Consider the following 23,607-nt stretch of genomic DNA (forward strand, 5'->3'; position numbering starts at 1 on the left):
CGTTCCGGGTATCATCAAATACGGGTGAAAGAAGATGATATTCCAAAGACTGCTTTCAGAACACGTTACGGTCATTACGAGTTTATGGTCATGCCGTTTGGTTTAACTAATGCACCAGCTGTGTTCATGGACCTTATGAACCGAGTGTGTGGACCATACCTTGACAAGTTTGTCATTGTTTTCATTGATGACATACTTATTTACTCAAAGAATGACCAAGAACACGGTGAACATTTGAGAAAGGTGTTAGAAGTATTGAGGAAGGAAGAATTGTACGCTAAGTTTTCAAAGTGTGCATTTTGGTTGGAAGAAGTTCAATTCCTCGGTCACATAGTGAACAAAGAAGGTATTAAGGTGGATCTGGCAAAGATAGAAACTGTTGAAAAGTGGGAAACCCCGAAAACTCCGAAACACATACGCCAGTTTTTAGGACTAGCTGGTTACTACAGAAGGTTCATCCAAGACTTTTCCAGAATAGCAAAACCCTTGACTGCATTAACGCATAAAGGGAAGAAATTTGAATGGAATGATGAACAAGAGAAAGCATTTCAGTTATTGAAGAAAAAGCTAACTACGGCACCTATATTGTCATTGCCTGAAGGGAATGATGATTTTGTGATTTATTGCGACGCATCAAAGCTAGGTCTCGATTGTGTATTAATGCAACGAACGAAGGTGATTGCTTATGCGTCTAGACAATTGAAGATTCACGAACAAAATTATACGACGCATGATTTGGAATTAGGCGCGGTTGTTTTTGCATTAAAGACTTGGAGGCACTACTTATATGGGGTCAAAAGTATTATATATACCGATCACAAAAGTCTTCAACACATATTTAATCAGAAACAACTGAATATGAGGCAGCGTAGGTGGATTGAATTGTTGAATGATTACGACTTTGAGATTCGTTACCACCCGGGGAAGGCAAATGTGGTAGCCGATGCCTTGAGCAGGAAGGACAGAGAACCCATTCGAGTAAAATCTATGAATATAATGATTCATAATAACCTTACTACTCAAATAAAGGAGGCGCAACAAGGAGTTTTAAAAGAGGGAAATTTAAAGGATGAAATACCCAAAGGATCGGAGAAGCATCTTAATATTCGGGAAGACGGAACCCGGTATAGGGCTGAAAGGATTTGGGTACCAAAATTTGGAGATATGAGAGAAACGGTACTTAGAGAAGCTCATAAAACCAGATACTCAATACATCCTGGAACGGGGAAGATGTACAAGGATCTCAAGAAACATTTTTGGTGGCCTGGTATGAAAGCCGATGTTGCTAAATACGTAGGAGAATTTTTGACGTGTTCTAAGGTCAAAGCTGAGCATCAGAAACCATCAGGTCTACTTCAACAACCCGAAATCCCGGAATGGAAATGGGAAAACATTACCATGGATTTCATCACTAAATTGCCAAGGACTGCAAGTGGTTTTGATACTATTTGGGTAATAGTTGATCGTCTCACCAAATCAGCACACTTCCTGCCAATAAGAGAAGATGACAAGATGGAGAAGTTAGCACGACTGTATTTGAAGGAAGTCATCTCCAGACATGGAATACCAATCTCTATTATCTCTGATAGGGATGGCAGATTTATTTCAAGATTCTGGCAGACATTACAGCAAGCATTAGGAACTCGTCTAGACATGAGTACTGCCTATCATCCACAAACTGATGGGCAGAGCGAAAGGACGATACAAACACTTGAAGACATGCTACGAGCATGTGTTATTGATTTCGGAAACAGTTGGGATCGACATCTACCGTTAGCAGAATTTTCCTACAACAACAGCTACCATTCAAGCATTGAGATGGCGCCGTTTGAAGCACTTTATGGTAGAAAGTGCAGGTCTCCGATTTGTTGGAGTGAAGTGGGGGATAGACAAATTACGGGTCCGGAGATTATACAAGAAACTACCGAGAAGATCATCCAAATTCAACAACGGTTGAAAACCGCCCAAAGTCGACAAAAGAGCTACGCGGACATTAAAAGAAAAGATATAGAATTTGAAATTGGAGAGATGGTCATGCTTAAAGTTGCACCTTGGAAAGGCGTTGTTCGATTTGGTAAACGAGGGAAATTAAATCCAAGGTATATTGGACCATTCAAGATTGTTGATCGTGTCGGACCAGTAGCTTACCGACTTGAGTTACCTCAACAACTCGCGGCTGTACATAACACTTTTCACGTCTCGAATTTGAAGAAATGTTTTGCTAAAGAAGATCTCACTATTCCGTTAGATGAAATCCAAATCAACGAAAAACTTCAATTCATCGAAGAACCCGTCGAAATAATGGATCGTGAGGTTAAAAGACTTAAGCAAAACAAGATACCAATTGTTAAGGTTCGATGGAATGCTCGTAGAGGACCCGAGTTCACCTGGGATCGTGAAGATCAGATGAAGAAGAAATACCCGCATCTATTTCCAGAAGATTCGTCAACACCTTCAACAGCTTAAAATTTCGGGACGAAATTTATTTAACAGGTAGGTACTGTAGTGACCCGAACTTTTCCATGTTTATATATATTAATTGATATTGATATTTACATGATTAAATGTTTCCAACATGTTAAGCAATCAAACTTGTTAAGACTTGATTAATTGAAATATGTTTCATATAGACAATTGACCACCCAAGTTGACCGGTGATTCACGAACGTTAAAACTTGTAAAAACTATATGATGACATATATATGGATATATATGTATTTAACATGATACTATGACAAGTAAACATATCATTAAGTATATTAACAATGAACTACATATGTAAAAACAAGACTACTAACTTAATGATTTTTAAACGAGACATATATGTAACGATTATCGTTGTAAAGACATTTAATGTATATATATCATATTAATAGATATTCATACATGATAATATCATGATAATATAATAATTTAAAATCTCATTTGATATTATAAACATTGGGTTAACAATATTTAACAAGATCGTTAACCTAAAGGTTTCAAAACAACACTTACATGTAACGACTAACGATGACTTAACGACTCAGTTAAAATGTATATACATGTAGTGTTTTAATATGTATTTATACACTTTTGAAAGACTTCAATACACTTATCAAAATACTTCTACTTAACAAAAATGCTTACAATTACATCCTCGTTCAGTTTCATCAACAATTCTACTCGTATGCACCCGTATTCGTACTCGTACAATACACAGCTTTTAGATGTATGTACTATTGGTATATACACTCCAATAATCAGCTCTTAGCAGCCCATGTGAGTCACCTAACACATGTGGGAACCATCATTTGGCAACTAGCATGAAATATCTCATAAAATTACAAAAATATGAGTAATCATTCATGACTTATTTACATGAAAACAAAATTACATATCCTTTATATCTAATCCATACACCAACGACCAAAAACACCTACAAACACTTTCATTCTTCAATTTTATTCATCTAATTGATCTCTCTCAAGTTCTATCTTCAAGTTCTAAGTGTTCTTCATATATTCTACAAGTTCTAGTTACATAAAATCAAGAATACTTTCAAGTTTGCTAGCTCACTTCCAATCTTGTAAGGTGATCATCCAAACTCAAGAAATCTTTGTTTCTTACAGTAGGTTATCACTCTAATATAAGGTAATAATCATATTCAAACTTTGATTCAATTTCTATAACTATAACAATCTTATTTCAAGTGATGATCTTACTTGAACTTGTTTTCGTGTCATGATTCTGCTTCAAGAACTTCGAGCCATCCAAGGATCCGTTGAAGCTAGATCCATTTTTCTCTTTTCCAGTAGGTTTATCCAAGGAACTTAAGGTAGTAATGATGTTCATAACATCATTCGATTCATACATATAAAGCTATCTTATTCGAAGGTTTAAACTTGTAATCACTAGAACATAGTTTAGTTAATTCTAAACTTGTTCGCAAACAAAAGTTAATCCTTCTAACTTTACTTTTAAAATCAACTAAACACATGTTCTATATCTATATGATATGCTAACTTAATGATTTAAAACCTGGAAACACGAAAAACACCGTAAAACCGGATTTACGCCGTCGTAGTAACACCGCGGGCTGTTTTGGGTTAGTTAATTAAAAACTATGATAAAATTTGATTTAAAAGTTGTTATTCTGAGAAAATGATTTTTATTATGAACATGAAACTATATCCAAAAATTATGGTTAAAATCAAAGTGGAAGTATGTTTTCTAAAATGGTCATCTAGACGTCGTTCTTTCGACTGAAATGACTACCTTTACAAAAACGACTTGTAACTTATTTTTCCGACTATAAACCTATACTTTTTCTGTTTAGATTCATAAAATAGAGTTCAATATGAAACCATAGCAATTTGATTCACTCAAAACGGATTTAAAATGAAGAAGTTATGGGTAAAACAAGATTGGATAATTTTTCTCATTTTAGCTACGTAAAAATTGGTAACAAATCTATTCCAACCATAACTTAATCAACTTGTATTGTATATTATGTAATCTTGAGATACCATAGACACGTATACAATGTTTCGACCTATCATGTCGACACATCTATATATATTTCGGAACAACCATAGACACTCTATATGTGAATGTTGGAGTTAGCTATACAGGGTTGAGGTTGATTCCAAAATATATATAGTTTGAGTTGTGATCAATACTGAGATACGTATACACTGGGTCGTGGATTGATTCAAGATAATATTTATCGATTTATTTCTGTACATCTAACTGTGGACAACTAGTTGTAGGTTACTAACGAGGACAGCTGACTTAATAAACTTAAAACATCAAAATATATTAAAAGTGCTGTAAATATATTTTGAACATACTTTGATATATATGTATATATTGTTATAGGTTCGTGAATCAACCAGTGGCCAAGTCTTACTTCCCGACGAAGTAAAAATCTGTGAAAGTGAGTTATAGTCCCACTTTTAAAATCTAATATTTTTGGGATGAGAATACATGCAGGTTTTATAAATGATTTACAAAATAGACACAAGTACGTGAAACTATATTCTATGGTTGAATTATCGAAATCGAATATGCCCCTTTTTATTAAGTCTGGTAATCTAAGAATTAGGGAACAGACACCCTAATTGACGCGAATCCTAAAGATAGATCTATTGGGCCTAACAAACCCCATCCAAAGTACTGGATGCTTTAGTACTTCGAAATTTATATCATATCCGAAGGGTGTTCCGGAATGATGGGGATATTCTTATATATGCATCTTGTTAATGTCGGTTACCAGGTGTTCACCATATGAATGATTTTTATCTCTATGTATGGGATGTGTATTGAAATATGAAATCTTGTGGTCTATTATTATGATTTGATATATATAGGTTAAACCTATAACTCACCAACATTTTTGTTGACGTTTTAAGCATGTTTATTCTCAGGTGATTATTAAGAGCTTCCGCTGTCGCATACTTAAATAAGGACGAGATTTGGAGTCCATGCTTGTATGATATTGTGTAAAAAAAACTGCATTCAAGAAACTTATTTTGTTGTAACATATTTGTATTGTAAACCATTATGTAATGGTCGTGTGTAAACAGGATATTTTAGATTATCATTATTTGATAATCTACGTAAAGCTTTTTAAACCTTTATTGATGAAATAAAGGTTATGGTTTGTTTTAAAATGAATGCAGTCTTTGAAAAACGTCTCATATAGAGGTCAAAACCTCGCAACGAAATCAATTAATATGGAACGTTTTTAATCAATAAGAACGGGACATTTCACTCGGGTCCTCTACGAGCATTCCATCGAACCTTAATAATTGGTATCTTGTTTTTCTTAAGTCTTTTAACCCCATGATCCATTATTTCGACGGGTTCCTCGATGAATTGAAGTTTTTCGTTGATTTGAATTTCGTCTAACGGAATAGTGAGATCTTCTTTAGCAAAACATTTCTTCAAATTCGAGACATGGAAAGTGTTATGTACAGCCACGAGTTATTGAGGTAACTCAAGTCGGTAAGCTACTGGTCCGACACGATCAATAATCTTGAATGGTCCAATATACCTTGGATTTAATTTCCCTCGTTTACCAAATCGAACAACGCCTTTCCAAGGTGCAACCTTAAGCATGACCATCTCTCCAATTTCAAATTCTATATCTTTTCTTTTAATGTCGGCGTAGCTCTTTTGTCGACTTTGGGCGGTTTTCAACCGTTCTTGAATTTGGATAATCTTCTCGGTAGTTTATTGTATTATCTCCGGACCCGTAATCTGTCTATCCCCCACTTCACTCCAACAAATCGGAGACATGCACTTTCTACCATAAAGTGCTTCAAACGGCGCCATCTCAATGCTTGAATGGTAGTTGTTGTTGTAGGAAAATTCTGCTAACGGTAGATGTCGATCCCAACTGTTTCCGAAATCAATAACACATGCTTGTAGCATGTCTTCAAGCGTTTGTATCGTCCTTTCACTTTGCCCATCAGTTTGTAGATGATAGGCCGTACTCATGTCTGGAGACGACTTCCTTCAAATAATGTCGTGCTAACTTCTCTATCTTGTCATCTTCTCTTATTGGCAGGAAGTGTGCTGATTTGGTGAGACGATCAACTATTACCCAAATAGTATCAAAACCACTTGCAGTCCTTGGCAATTTAGTGATGAAATCCATGGTAATGTTTTCCCATTTCCATTCCGGGATTTTGGGTTGTTGAAGTAGACGTGATGGTTTCTGATGCTCAGCTTTGACCTTTGAACACGTCAAACATTCTCCTACGTATTTAGCAACGTCGGCTTTCATACCTGGCCACCAAAAATATTTCTTGAGATCCTTGTACATCTTCCCCGTTTCAGGATGTATTGAGTATCTGGTTTTATGAGCTTCTCTAAGTACCATTTCTCTCATATCTCCAAATTTTGGTACCCTAATTCTTTCAGCCCTATACCGAGTTCCGTCTTCCCGAATATTAAGATGTTTCTCCGATCCTTTGGGTATTTCATCCTTTAAGTTTCCCTCTTTTAAAACTCCTTGTTGCGCCTCCTTTATTTGAGTAGTAAGGTTAGTGTGAATCATTATATTCATAGATTTTACACGGATGCGTTTTCTGTCCTTTCTGCTCAAGGCGTCGGCTACCACATTAGCCTTCCCTAAGTGGTAACGAATCTCAAAGTCATAATCATTCAACAATTCAATCCACCTGCGCTGCCTCATGTTCAGTTGTTTCTGATTAAATATGTGTTGAAGACTTTTGTGGTCGGTATATATAATACTTTTGACCCCATATAAGTAGTGGCTCCAAGTCTTTAATGCAAAAACAACCGCGCCTAATTCCAAATCATGCGTCGTATAATTCTGTTCGTAAATCTTCAATTGTCTAGACACATAAGCAATTACTTTCGTTCGTTGCATTAATACACAACCGAGACCTTGCTTTGAGGCATCACAATATATCACAAAATCATCATTCCCTTCAGGTAATGACAATATAGGTGCCGTAGTTAACTTTTTCTTCAACAATTGAAACACTTTTTCTTATTCATCCTTCCATTCAAATTTCCTCCCTTTATGCGTTAATGCAGTTAAGGGTTTTGCTATTCTGGAAAAGTCTTGGATGAACCTTCTGTAGTAACCAGCTAGTCCTAAAAACTGGCATATGTGTTTTGGAGTTTTCGGGGTTTCCCACTTTTCAATGGTTTCAATCTTTGCTGGATCCACCTGAATACCTTCTTTGTTCACTATGTGACCGAGGAATTGAACTTCTTCCAACCAAAATGCACACTTTGAAAACTTAGCGTACAGCTTTTCCTTTCTTAACAACTCTAGCACTTTTCTCAAATGTTCTTCGTGCTCTTGGTCATTCTTTGAGTAAATAAGTATGTCATCGATGAAAACAATGACAAACTTGTCAAGGTATGGCCCACACACTCGGTTCATGAGGTCCATGAACACAGCTGGTGTGTTAGTTATACCAAACGGCATAACCATAAACTCATAATGACCGTAACGCATCCTAAATGCAGTCTTCGGAATATCAACCTCCTTCACCCGCATTTGATGATACGCGGAACGTAAATCGATCTTCGAATAAACCGACGAGCCTTGTAGTTGATCAAATAAGTCATTGATTCTCGGTAGTGGGTAGCGGTTCTTAATGGTAAGTTTGTTCAACTCTCGATAGTCGATACACAACCTAAATGTACCATCCTTCTTCTTGACAAACAAAACAGGAGCTCTTCACGGTGATGTACTTGGTAGAATGAAACCACGCTCTAAAAGTTCTTGTAATTGACTTTGGAGTTCCTTCATCTCACTGGGTGCAAGTCTGTATGGAGCACGAGCTATTGGTGCAGCTCCTGGTACAAGATCTGTCTGAAATTCAACAGATCGGTGCGGAGGTAGTCACGGTAATTCTTTCGGAAATACATCGGGAAATTCTTTTGCGACGGGAACATCATTGATGTTCTTTTCTTCAGGTTTAACTTCCATGATGTGTGCTATAATGACGTAACAACCTTTTCTTATTAGTTTTTGCGCCTTCAAACTACTAATAAGATTTAACTTCGCGTTGCTCTTTTCTCCGTACACCATTAAAGGTTTTCCTTTTTCACGCATAATGCGAATCGCATTTTTGTTACAAACGATCTCTGCTCTCACCTTTTTCAACCAGTCCATGCCAATTATTACATCAAAACTCCCAAACTCGACTGGTATTAAATCAATTTTAAACGTTTCATCCCCCAGTTTAATTTCTCTCTCCCGACATATATTATCTGCTGAAATTAATTTACCGTTTGCAAATTCGAGTAAAAATTTACTATACAAAGGCGTCAATGGGCAACTTAATTTAGCACAAAATTCTCTACTCATATAGCTTTTATCCGCACCCGAATCAAATAAAACATAAGCAGATTTATCGTCAATAAGAAACGTACCCGTAACAAGCTCCGGGTCTTCCTGTGCTTCAGGCATTAATATTGAAAACTCTTCCACGGCCCTGCCCATTAGTATACCCCTGATTCGGGTAATTTCTAATAATGTGGCCAGGTTTTCCACATTTATAACAAACAACGTTGGTATTACTTGCTCCGACACTATTCGTTTCGGCATTACTTGTTCCGACATTATTTGTTCCTTTAGTTCTGTTAAACATTGGTCCGTAGACCTCACACTTTGTCGCGCTATAACCATTTCTTTTACACCTGTTGCAAAATGTCGTGCAAAACCCCTGATGATTTTCTTCACACCTATGACATGGCTGTTTTTGGTTTTTGTTGCCGTTGTTGTTATTGAGGTTGTTATTGGGATTGTTATTGTTGTTGAAACGGTTGTTGTAGTTGTTGTAGTTATTGGGATGTTTGTTGTAGTTATTGTTAGGATTGCGGTTATTGTTGCGATTGTTGTTGCGGTTGTTGGGATAGTTGTTGCGATTGTTGTTGTAATTGTTATTGTTGTTGTACTGGTGACTCTTGTCACCATTTTCCTCCCACTTCCTCTTGAGTTGTTTCGTGTTGGCTTCTTCGGCCGCCTGCTCTTTAATTCTTCCCTCAATCTGATTTATGAGTTTATGAGCCATTCGACTTGCCTTCTGTATAGAAGCGTGCTCGTGTGAACTCACATCTTCTTGAATCCTTACTGGTAACCCTTTTATAAATGCGTCGATCTCCTCTTCTTCATCTTCGAGTGCTCCCGGACACAATAGGCACAACTCTGTGAATTGTTGTTCATATGTGGTAACGTCGAACCCTTGTGTTCGTAACTCTCTAAGTTCTGCCTTGAGTTTATTGACTTCGTTTCTAGGACGGTACTGCTCGTTCATCAATTGCTTGAATGCCGACCACGGTAGTGCGTAAGCAGCATTTTGTCCTACCTGTTCAAGATAGGTGTTCCACCACGTTAACGCAGTACCTGTGAAGTTATGCGTAGTGTACTTAACTTTGTCCTCTTTAGTACACTTACTTATGGCAAACACCGATTCGACTTTCTCGGTCCATCGTTTCAATCCAATTGGTCCTTCGATTCCATCAAATTCTAAAGGTTTATAGACAGTGAATTCTTTGTAGGTGCATCGTACACGATTTCTTGCGCCGTTAGCTGCATTGCTAGATTCAGAGTTATTGTTGGTATGTAGCGCAGCTTGTACTGCAGCTATGTTTGCAGCAAGAAAAGTACGAAATTCCTCTTCGCTCATATTCATGGTTTATCGAGTAGTCGGTGCCATTTCCTTCAAAATAGCCAACTGAATCGAGTTAATCATACAGAATATTAAGAGTAGTCAATAGTATTTAGTAGCATAATATGAACTTATTTATAAAAACTTTTTCTTCATATTAGCGTTTTATAAGTTGAAATTCGGGTACTACCTATTCGTTAAGTTCATACTTAGTAGCTAATATACAATTCAACTACTAAAATTCCATATGAAAAACTGATTATAATAATATATCACATACAAATATTCTTCAAACTTACAACTTCGCTATACTACATATAACATGAAATATATTACACTTTGATACATGACAATTTTGAAGATAAATCTAGTTAATACGCAAGTTGTTCAGCAAAGGAAATAAAGACACGTAATTTATAAGTCCAGAAACAAGTCATGCATTCTGGTTTTACTAAGACGACTTCCCATCCTTGGTCTTGTGGAAAATAACCGTTATGACCATTGGCTAGGTAGCATGTTGTAATGTCGTCAAAAGGACAAGGGTTTTGTAATGTCCAACTGATGGAATTTAACATTTAACAAGTGACATGTTCATTTTGTTTACACAATCATAAAACCAATTTTAAGATAATTAAAGCAAGCGGAAGCATTAATAGAACAAGTATATTTGTTAAGCCATTTTGTTAAATCCCATATTAATATCAAGTCTTGGATAAATGCTTACAAATAAAACAAGTAGAGAAAATATATGTACCTCCTCAAAGTTAATTGAGGGCTGAATTGGAAGAGCAAGATGATGGAAAAGATGATGAAAGAAAGCTTCTAACTTGAAGCCTCAAGTGTGTAATACCCCAAGCCTTTTGTGAACCAACACCACCTTTAATTTAGTTAGGATTTTTAACACTTAATCAAATAGCTCAAAAAAAATAGAACCACTCTTTTTTTCTTCTTAAACGGTTCGGCCAGATTACCATAAGTAGGAGAAAGAATGTTTTTTTTTTTAAAGCTAGTTAAACACTTGAGTCAATTCTTGGTATAATACATTCAACATGCACCTAGGAAATGTCATCTTAAAAGTAACAAAAGGAGAACATGTGTGTTGTCCCTTGAGACTAAAAAAAAAAAAACGTCCACCCATAGGGTTTTATGAAAAGTTTTTAATTTTTATAAAAATTGTTAATTAAAACTAGTAATAACACACCATGTAAATGTTTTGTTACTTGCATTTTTTTTCCTTTCTTTCTTTTTATAAACCAATTTATAAAACATAAGACAACATAATTATTTAAACCTATAAATAATTAAATCCTTAATATATATAAATTATCCAAATAATTTATCTCAAGTGATAATACTTTAGAAAACCGATTTTCTAAAGTTCAAGTGTTGCGTATTTATTTAACGATCCATTGTTAAGATCAAATACGTATAAGGTGTCGGTAAGCTTGTATTGGGTATGACCCGACTTGGATCATAACATATTAGCCACATTAATTTAATATGTCTATCGGGCATACGAAATACCTTCAATCTCCCAATTGCACGAGAAACATAAGAAATTAATGCAAGTGATGGATACCACCTAACGACCGTCCATCACCCCCAATATGTTATGACTTTGTGCCATTCAATAACATCAGCCCTTTCGAGTTCCCATCTTGAAAATGAATAGGTGAATCTTTCATCTATCCGGTCATCCTAGATGTCATGGTAAATCCAAGAGATACAGAGTGATCACTCCCTTCTAGATTTAACTTTATTAGGCCTTAGACATCTGACTCTCAACAAATAAGAGGGACAAATTCCATCTTGACTACATACGTCCTAAATATACACCTTGCATTATACCTGAGCTCTTCCTTATGAACTGCCATATTTCAGAATAGCGAAGGAAAGAATCAAGGCACGATACTTGGTAAATATCTGAACCCAATATGTATCTCAGGTCAGAGGATACAATGATATTCGCCTTTACTCAAGATTACATGTGATCAACCACAAAGGCTCCATTTAGTAAATCTTGAGGGCGGGTCTTCCAATATTTGTATCCCACAAATATCTATGAACCTTGGTTGCAACCTTGCCTCACATTCATCCCGTGAATGTATACCAATCCAAGTTCATAATAGTCTAAACCTCACACTCGTTCTCACAAATGTGATCGACTACGGAATTTAGAATAATTACTTATTCATGGATTAAATATGCAAAATAGGAACATAACTCAAAATAAATTAATACCAAAATTATATTAATGAGTTTGAACAATTTCGTTCCGATACAATACTTAAAACAGATCATGACCAATCACTAGAATATCGAAGCCCTAATGCACAAACATGTCCAGTATGTTTCGCTCCATGTAAGAGCTTCGTCAGAGGATCCGCTATATTAAGATCTTTGTGAACTTTGCGAATACATATCTTTCCCTTTTCAACTTCATCCCTTATGTAGTTGAATCTCCGCTCAATGTGACGAGTCTTTTGATGAGCACGAGGTTCTTTGATTTGAGCAATCGCACCCTCGTTGTCACAAAAGATCTCAAGAGGGTCCTGAATGGAAGGGAGTACTCCTAAGTTGTCGATGAATTTATTCATCCATGCAGCTTCCTGAGCTGCCAATGAGGCGGCAATGTACTCCGACTCTGTAGTGGATAAAGTAACAACATCTTGTTTTGAATTCTTCCAAGAGACCGCACCTCCATTTAACGTGAAGACATAACTGGACTATGACCGAGAATCATCTCGATCAGTTTGGAAACTCGCGTCCACGTAACCTTTTACAGCGAGTTCCTCCTCACCAGACCCATATATTAGAAACATATCCTTAGTCCTCCTAAGGTATTTCAATATACTTTTGACAGCAATCCAATGACTGTTTCCTGGGTTATTCTGGTATCTACTTGTCAGGCTAAGAGCGCATGACACATCCGATCTAGTGCATATCATTGCATACATGATTGACCCAATAACAGATGCGTACGGGACTTTCTTCATTCTCTCTTGTTCATCTTTGTGATAGGACACTGGGATGAACTGAGAAGCGTTCCCTTTTGAATAGGTACCAAACCTTTCTTAGAGTTCTCCATCTTGAACCTTTTCAAGATCTTTTCAATGTATGCACTTTGATTCAAACCTATCAGTTTCTTGGATATATCCCTGTAGATCCCAATTCCCAAAACGTATTGTACTTCTCCAAGATCCTTAATGGAGAAGCATTTACATAGCCAAGTTTTAACACCTTCCATTGCCAGAATATCATTTCCAAATAACAATATATCATCCACATATAGTACAAGGAATATGATAGTGCTCCCACTAGCTTTCTTATATACATTGTAGTGACCCGAACTTTTCCATGTTTATATATATATTAAATGAAATTGTTATTTACATGATTAAGTGTTTCCAACATGTTAAGCAATCAAACTTGTTAAGACTTGATTAATTGAAATAGGTTTCATATAGACAATTGACCACCCAAGTTGACCGGTGATTCACGAACGTTAAAACTTGTAAAAACTGTACGATGACATATATATGGTTATATATATAGTTAATATGATTTTATTATAAGTATGTATCTCATTAGGTATTTTAACAATGAGTTATATGAAATGTCCCGTTCTTATTGATTAAAAACGTTCCATATTAATTGATTTCGTTGCGAGGTTTTGACCTCTATATGAGACGTTTTTCAAAGACTGCATTCATTTTTAAAACAAACCATAACCTTTATTTCATAAATAAAGGTTTAAAAAGCTTTACGTAGATTATCAAATAATGATAATCTAAAATATCCTGTTTACACACGACCATTACATAATGGTTTACAATACAAATATGTTACATCGAAATCAGTTTCTTGAATGCAGTTTTTACACAATATCATACAAACATGGACTCCAAATCTTGTCCTTATTTTAGTATGCAACAGCGGAAGCTCTTAATACTCACCTGAGAATAAACATGCTTTAAACGTCAACAAAAATGTTGGTGAGTTATAGGTTTAACCTATATATATCAAATCGTAACAATAGACCACAAGATTTCATATTTCAATACACATCCCATACATAGAGATAAAAATCATTCATATGGTGAACACCTGGTAACCGACAATAACAAGATGCATATATAAGAATATCCCCATCATTCCGGGACACCCTTCGGATATGATATAAATTTCGAAGTACTAAAGCATCCGGTACTTTGGATGGGGTTTGTTAGGCCCAATAGATCTATCTTTAGGATTCGCGTCAATTAGGGTGTCTGTTCCCTAATTCTTAGATTACCAGACTTAATAAAAAGGGGCATATTCGATTTCGATAATTCAACCATAGAATGTAGTTTCACGTACTTGTGTCTATTTTGTAAATCATTTATAAAACCTGCATGTATTCTCATCCCAAAAATATTAGATTTTAAAAGTGGGACTATAACTCACTTTCACAGATTTTTACTTCGTCGGGAAGTAAGACTTGGCCACTGTTGATTCACGAACCTATAACAATATATACATATATATTAAAGTATGTTCAAAATATATTTACAACACTTTTAATATATTTTGATGTTTTAAGTTTATTAAGTCAGCTGTCCTCGTTAGTAACCTATAACTAGTTGTCCACAGTTAGATGTACAGAAATAAATCGATAAATATTATCTTGAATCAATCCACGACCCAGTGTATACGTATCTCAGTATTGATCACAACTCAAACTATATATATTTTGGAATCAACCTCAACCCTGTATAGCTAACTCCAACATTCACATATAGAGTGTCTATGGTTGTTCCGAAATATATATAGATGTGTCGACATGATAGGTCGAAACATTGTATACGTGTCTATGGTATCTCAAGATTACATAATATACAATACAAGTTGATTAAGTTATGGTTGGAATAGATTTGTTACCAATTTTCACGTAGCTAAAATGAGAAAAATTATCCAATCTTGTTTTACCCATAACTTCTTCATTTTAAATCCGTTTTGAGTGAATCAAATTGCTATGATTTCATATTGAACTCTATTTTATGAATCTAAACAGAAAAAGTATAGGTTTATAGTCGGAAAAATAAGTTACAAGTCGTTTTTGTAAAGGTAGTCATTTCAGTCGAAAGAACGACGTCTAGATGACCATTTTAGAAAACATACTTCCACTTTGAGTTTAACCATAATTTTTGGATATAGTTTCATGTTCATAATAAAAATCATTTTCTCAGAATAACAACTTTTAAATCTAAGTTTATCATAGTTTTTAATTAACTAACCCAAAACAGCCCGCGGTGTTACTACGACGGCGTAAATCCGGTTTTACGGTGTTTTTCGTGTTTCCAGGTTTTAAATCATTAAGTTAGCATATCATATAGATATAGAACATGTGTTTAGTTGATTTTAAAAGTCAAGTTAGAAGGATTAACTTTTGTTTGCGAACAAGTTTAGAATTAACTAAACTATGTTCTAGTGATTACAAGTTTAAACCTTCGAATAAGATAGCTTTATATGTATGAATCGAATGATGTTATGAACATCATTACTACCTTAATTTCCTTGGATAAACCTACTGGAAAAGAGAAAAATGGATCTAGCTTCAATGGATCCTTGGATGGCTCGAAGTTCTTGAAGCAGAATCATGACACGAAAACAAGTTCAAGTAAGATCATCACTTGAAATAAGATTGTTATAGTTATAGAAATTGAACCAAAGTTTGAATATGATTATTACCTTGTATTAGAATGATAACCTACTGTAAGAAACAAAGATTTCTTGAGGTTGGATGATCACCTTACAAGATTGGAAGTGAGCCAGCAAACTTGAAAGTATTCTTGATTTTATGAAACAAGAACTTTTGGAATTTATGAAGAACACTTAGAACTTGAAGATAGAACTTGAGAGAGATCAATTAGATGAAGAAAATTGAAGAATGAAAGTGTTTGTAGGTGTTTTTGGTCGTTGGTGTATGGATTAGATATAAAGGATATGTAATTTTGTTTTCATGTAAATAAGTCATGAATGATTACTCATATTTTTGTAATTTTATGAGATATTTCATGCTAGTTGCCAAATGATGGTTCCTACATGTGTTAGGTGACTCACATGGGCTGCTAAGAGCTGATCATTGGAGTGTATATACCAATAGTACATACATCTAAAAGCTGTGTATTGTACGAGTACGAATACGGGTGCATACGAGTAGAATTGTTGATGAAACTGAACGAGGATGTAATTGTAAGCATTTTTGTTAAGTAGAAGTATTTTGATAAGTGTATTGAAGTCTTTAAAAAGTGTATAAATACATATTAAAACACTACATGTATATACATTTTAACTGAGTCGTTAAGTCATCGTTAGTCGTTACATGTAAGTGTTGTTTTGAAACCTTTAGGTTAACGATCTTGTTAAATGTTGTTAACCCAATGTTTATAATATCAAATGAGATTTTAAATTATTATATTATCATGATATTATCATGTATGAATATCTCTTAATATGATATATATACATTAAATGTCTTTACAACGATAATCGTTACATATATGTCTCGTTTAAAAATCATTAAGTTAGTAGTCTTGTTTTTACATATGTAGTTCATTGTTAATATACTTTATGATATGTTTTCTTATCATAGTATCATGTTAACTATATATATATATCCATATATATGTCATCATATAGTTTTTACAAGTTTTAACGTTCGTGAATCACCGATCAACTTGGGTGGTCAATTGTCTATATGAAACATATTTCAATTAATCAAGTCTTAACAAGTTTAATTGCTTAACATGTTGGAAACATTTAATCATGTAAATATCAATCTCAATTAATATATATAAACATGGAAAAGTTCGGGTCACTACAGTACCTACCCGTTAAATAAATTTCGTCCCGAAATTTTAAGCTGTTGAAGGTGTTGACGAATCTTCTGGAAATAGATGCGGGTATTTCTTCTTCATCTAATCTTCACGCTCCCAGGTGAACTCGGGTCCTCTACGAGCATTCCATCGAACCTTAACAATTGGTATCTTGTTTTGCTTAAGTCTTTTAACCTCACGATCCATTATTTCGACGGGTTCTTCGATGAATTGAAGTTTTTCGTTGATTTGGATTTCATCTAACGGAATAGTGAGATCTTCTTTAGCAAAACATTTCTTTAAATTCGAGACGTGGAAAGTGTTATGTACAGCCGCGAGTTGTTGAGGTAACTCTAGTCGGTAAGCTACTGGTCCGACACGATCAATAATCTTGAATGGTCCAATATACCTTGGATTTAATTTCCCTCGTTTACCAAATCGAACAACGCCTTTCCAAGGTGCAACTTTAAGCATGACCATCTCTCCAATTTCAAATTCTATATCTTTTCTTTTAATGTCAGCGTAGCTCTTTTGTCGACTTTGGGCGGTTTTCAACCGTTGTTGAATTTGGATGATCTTCTCGGTAGTTTCTTGTATAATCTCCGGACCCGTAATCTGTCTATCCCCCACTTCACTCCAACAAATCGGAGACCTGCACTTTCTACCATAAAGTGCTTCAAACGGCGCCATCTCAATGCTTGAATGGTAGCTGTTGTTGTAGGAAAATTCTGCTAACGGTAGATGTCGATCCCAACTGTTTCCGAAATCAATAACACATGCTCGTAGCATGTCTTCAAGCGTTTGTATCGTCCTTTCGCTCTGCCCATCAGTTTGTGGATGATAGGCAGTACTCATGTCTAGACGAGTTCCTAATGCTTGCTGTAATGTCTGCCAGAATCTTGAAATAAATCTGCCATCCCTATCAGAGATAATAGAGATTGGTATTCTATGTCTGGAGACGACTTCCTTCAAATACAGTCGTGCTAACTTCTCCATCTTGTCATCTTCTCTTATTGGTAGGAAGTGTGCTGATTTGGTGAGACGATCAACTATTACCCAAATAGTATCAAAACCACTTGCAGTCCTTGGCAATTTAGTGATGAAATCCATGGTAATGTTTTCCCATTTCCATTCCGGGATTTCGGGTTGTTGAAGTAGACCTGATGGTTTCTGATGCTCAGCTTTGACCTTAGAACACGTCAAACATTCTCCTACGTATTTAGCAACATCGGCTTTCATACCCGGCCACCAAAAATGTTTCTTGAGATCCTTGTAGATCTTCCCCGTTCCAGGATGTATTGAGTATCTGGTTTTATGAGTTTCTCTAAGTACCATTTCTCTCATATCTCCAAATTTTGGTACCCAAATCCTTTCAGCCCTATACCGGGTTCCGTCTTCCCGAATATTAAGATGCTTCTCCGATCCTTTGGGTATTTCATCCTTTAAATTTCCCTCTTTTAAAACTCCTTGTTGCGCCTCCTTTATTTGAGTAGTAATGTTATTATGAATCATTATATTCATAGATTTTACTCGAATGGGTTCTCTGTCCTTCCTGCTCAAGGCATCGGCTACCACATTTGCCTTCCCCGGGTGGTAACGAATCTCAAAGTCGTAATCATTCAATAATTCAATCCACCTACACTGCCTCATATTCAGTTGTTTCTGATTAAATATGTGTTGAAGACTTTTGTGGTCGGTATATATAATACTTTTGACCGCATATAAGTAGTGCCTCCAAGTCTTTAATGCAAAAACAACCGCGCCTAATTCCAAATCATGCGTCGTATAATTTTGTTCCTGAATCTTCAATTGTCTAGACGCATAAGCAATCACCTTCGTTCGTTGCATTAATACACAACCGAGACCTTGCTTTGATGCATCACAATAAATCACAAAATCATCATTCCCTTCAGGCAATGACAATATTGGTGCCGTAGTTAGCTTTTTCTTCAATAACTGAAACGCTTTCTCTTGTTCATCATTCCATTCAAATTTCTTCCCTTTATGCGTTAATGCAGTCAAGGGTTTTGCTATTCTGGAAAAGTCTTGGATGAACCTTCTGTAGTAACCAGCTAGTCCTAAAAACTGGCGTATGTGTTTCGGAGTTTTCGGGGTTTCCCACTTTTCAACAGTTTCTATCTTTGCCGGATCCACCTTAATACCTTCTTTGTTCACTATGTGACCGAGGAATTGAACTTCTTCCAACCAAAATGCACACTTTGAAAACTTAGCGTACAATTCTTCCTTCCTCAATACTTCTAACACCTTTCTCAAATGTTCACCGTGTTCTTGGTCATTCTTTGAGTAAATAAGTATGTCATCAATGAAAACAATGACAAACTTGTCAAGGTATGGTCCACACACTCGGTTCATAAGGTCCATGAACACAGCTGGTGCATTAGTTAAACCAAACGGCATGACCATAAACTCGTAATGACCGTAACGTGTTCTGAAAGCAGTCTTTGGAATATCATCTTCTTTCACCCGCATTTGATGATACCCGGAACGTAAGTCAATCTTTGAATAAACAGACGAGCCTTGTAGTTGATCAAATAAGTCGTCGATTCTCGGTAGTGGGTAGCGGTTCTTGATGGTAAGTTTGTTCAACTCTCGGTAGTCGATACACAACCTGAATGTACCATCTTTCTTCTTGACAAACAAAACAGGAGCTCCCCACGGTGATGTGCTTGGTCGAATGAAACCACGCTCTAAAAGTTCTTGTAATTGGCTTTGCAGTTCTTTCATCTCGCTGGGTGCGAGTCTGTAAGGAGCACGAGCTATTGGTGCAGCTCCTGGTACAAGATCTATTTGAAATTCAACGGATCGATGTGGGGGTAATCCCGGTAATTCTTTCGGAAATACATCGGGAAATTCTTTTGCAATGGGAACATCATTGATGCTCTTTTCTTCAGTTTGTACTTTCTCGACGTGTGCTAGAACAGCATAGCAACCTTTTCTTATTAGTTTTTGTGCCTTCAAATTACTAATAAGATGTAGCTTCGTGTTGCCCTTTTCTCCGTACACCATTAAGGGTTTTCCTTTTTCTCGTATAATGCGAATTGCATTTTTGTAACAAACGATCTCCGCTTTCACTTCTTTCAACCAGTCCATACCGATTATCACATCAAAACTCCCTAACTCTACTGGTATCAAATCAATCTTAAATGTTTCGCTAACCAGTTTAATTTCTCGATTCCGACATATATTATCTGCTGAAATTAATTTACCATTTGCTAATTCGAGTAAAAATTTACTATCCAAAGGCGTCAATGGACAACTTAATTTAGCACAAAAATCTCTACTCATATAGCTTCTATCCGCACCCAAATCAAATAAAACGTAAGCAGATTTATTGTCAATAAGAAACGTACCCGTAACAAGCTCCGGGTCTTCCTGTGCCTCTACCGCATTAATATTGAAAACTCTTCCACGGCCTTGTCCATTCGTGCTCTCCTGGTTCGGGCAATTTCTAATAATGTGGCCTGGTTTTCCACATTTATAACAAACTACATTGGCATAACTTGCTCCGACACTACTTGCTCCGCCATTACTCGTTCCGACACCATTTGTTCCTTTCGTTCTATTAACCCCTGGTCCGTAGACCTCACACTTCGCCGCGCTATGACCATTTCTTTTACACTTGTTGCAAAAATTGGTGCAGAACCCCGAGTGATTCTTTTCACACCTTTGGCATAGCTGCTTCTGATTGTTGTTGTTGTTGCGGTTATTATTGTTGTTGGGATGATTGTTGTAGTTGCTGTTGTTGTTGTTGTTGTTGTTGGGCCGTTTTTTGTAGTTGTGATTGATGTTGCGATTGTTGGGATAATTGTTGCGATTATTGTTGTAATTGCTGTTGTTGTTGTATTGGTGATTCTTATCACCGTTTTCCTCCCACTTTCTTTTGACTTGCTTCACATTGGCCTCTTCAGCAGTCTGTTCTTTAATTCTTTCTTCAATCTGGTTCACTAGTTTGTGAGCCATTCTACATGCCTATTGTATGGAGGTGGGCTCGTGTGAACTTATATCTTCTTGGATTCTTTCCGGTAATCCTTTCACAAACGCGTCGATCTTCTCTTCCTCATCTTCGAATGCTCCCGGACACAATAGGCACAATTCTGTGAATCGTCTTTCGTACGTGGTAATATCAAATCCTTGGGTTCGTAACCCTCTAAGTTCTGTCTTGAGCTTATTGACCTCGGTTCTGGGACGGTACTTCTCGTTCATCAAGTGCTTGAATGCTGACCACGGTAGTGCGTACGCATCATCTTGTCCCACTTGCTCTAGATAGGTATTCCACCATGTTAACGCAGAACCTGTGAAGGTATGCGTAGCATACTTCACTTTGTCCTCTTCAGTACACTTACTTATGGCAAACACCGATTCAACCTTCTCGGTCCACCGTTTCAATCCGATCGGTCCTTCGGTTCCATCAAATTCCAAAGGTTTGCAGGCAGTGAATTCTTTGTAGGTGCATGCTACACGATTTCCTGTACTGCTAGATCCAAGGTTATTGTTGGTATGTAGCGCAGCCTGTACTGCGGCTATGTTTGAAGCTAGAAAAGTACGGAATTCCTCTTCATTCATATTCACGGTGTGTCGAGTAGTCGGTGCCATTTCCTTCAAAATAGTTAAATGGAACAAGTTAATCATACAGAATATTAAGAGTAGTTAATAGTATTTCGTAGCATAATATGAACTCATTTATAAAAGCTTTTTCTTCATATTAGCGTTTTATAAGTTTAAATTCGAGTAGTACCTACCCGTTAAGTTCATACTTAGTAGCTAATATACAATTCAACTACTACAATTCTATATGAAAAACTGATTGTAATAATATTTCGCGTTCAAACTTTTATACAATATTTTACAAACTTACAATACCGCTTATTTTACATAAAGCATGAAATATAGCACACAATAACTTTGATACAAGATAGTTGTGAAGACAATTCTAGCTAGTACACAAGTCGTTCGGCAAAGGCAATAAAGACACGTAATTCATACGTCCAGAAACAAGTCATGCATTCTGGTTTTACTAGGACTACTTCCCATCCTTGGTCTTGTGCAACATAACCGTTATGGCCGTTGATAAGACAGCGTGTTGTAACGTCATCAAAGGGACGAGGGTTACGTAATGTCCAACAGTCCCGTAATAATCTAAAAACCTCATTTCTTACCCCAATTACCGACTCCGTCACTTGTGGAAACGTTTTGTTTAATAGTTGTAGCCCGATGTTCTTGTTCTCACTTTGGTGAGAAGCGAACATTACTAATCCGTAAGCATAACATGCTTCTTTATGTTGCATGTTAGCCGCTTTTTCTAAATCACGAAGTCCAATATTCGGATATATTGAGTCAAAATAATTTCTTAACCCGTTGCGTAAAATAGCATTTGGGTTCCCCGCAATATATGCGTCAAAGTAAACACATCGTAACTTATGGGTTTCCCAATGTGATATCCCCCATCTTTCAAATGAAAGTCTCTTATAAACCAAGACATTCTTGGAACGTTCTTCGAATGTCTTACAAACTGATCTCGCCTTAAATAGTTGTGCCGAAGAATTCTGGCCGACTCTAGACAAGATTTCATCAATCATGTCTCCGGGTAGGTCTCTTAAAATATTGGGTTGTCTATCCATTTTGTGTTTTTAAACTGTAAAATAGACAAGAGTTAGTTTCATAAAAAAATACTTATTAATACAAGCAATTTTTACATATATCATAAAGCATAAGAACACTATATTACATATATTACACCACACGAATACAACTATCTTATTCCGACTCGCTCGTTTCTTCTTCTTCGGTTTTGGTTCGTTTTGCCAAGTTTCTAGGGATATATGATGTTCCCCTAATACGAGCCGTCGTTGTCCACATTGGTTTAGAAAAACCTGGTGGTTTAGAGGTTCCCGGGTCATTGTTACAACTTAAGGACTTCGGGGGTTGACGATACATATAAAGTTCATCGGGGTTGGAATTAGATTTCTCTATTTTTATGCCCTTTCCCTTATTATTTTCTTTTGCCTTTTTAAATTCAGTTGGGGTAATTTCTATAACATCATCGGAATTCTCGTCGGAATCCGATTCATCGGAGAATTGGTAATCCTCCCAATATTTTGCTTCCTTGGCGGAAACACCATTGACCATAATTAACTTTGGTCGGTTGGTTGAGGATTTTCTTTTACTTAACCGTTTTATTATTTCCCCCACCGGTTCTATTTCTTCATCCGGTTCCGATTCTTCTTCCGGTTCCGATTCTTCTTCCGGTTCCGACTCTTCTTCCGGTTCCTCTTCGGGAATTTGTGAATCAGTCCACAAATCATTCCAATTTACATTTGACTCTTCATTATTATTAGGTGAGTCAATGGGACTTGTTCTAGAGGTAGACATCTATCACATAATATCAAACACGTTAAGAGATTAATATATCACATAATATTCATATGTTAAAAATATATAGTTTCCAATAAAAATGTTAAGCAATCATTTTTAAAGAAAACACGGTCGAAGTCCAGACTCACTAATGCATCCTAACAAACTCGATAAGACACACTAATGCAAATTTTCTGGTTCTCTAAGACCAACGCTCGGATACCAACTGAAATGTC

The sequence above is a fragment of the Rutidosis leptorrhynchoides genome, chromosome 10 (genome assembly GCF_046630445.1).
Source record: "Rutidosis leptorrhynchoides isolate AG116_Rl617_1_P2 chromosome 10, CSIRO_AGI_Rlap_v1, whole genome shotgun sequence".
Lineage (NCBI taxonomy): Eukaryota > Viridiplantae > Streptophyta > Magnoliopsida > Asterales > Asteraceae > Rutidosis > Rutidosis leptorrhynchoides.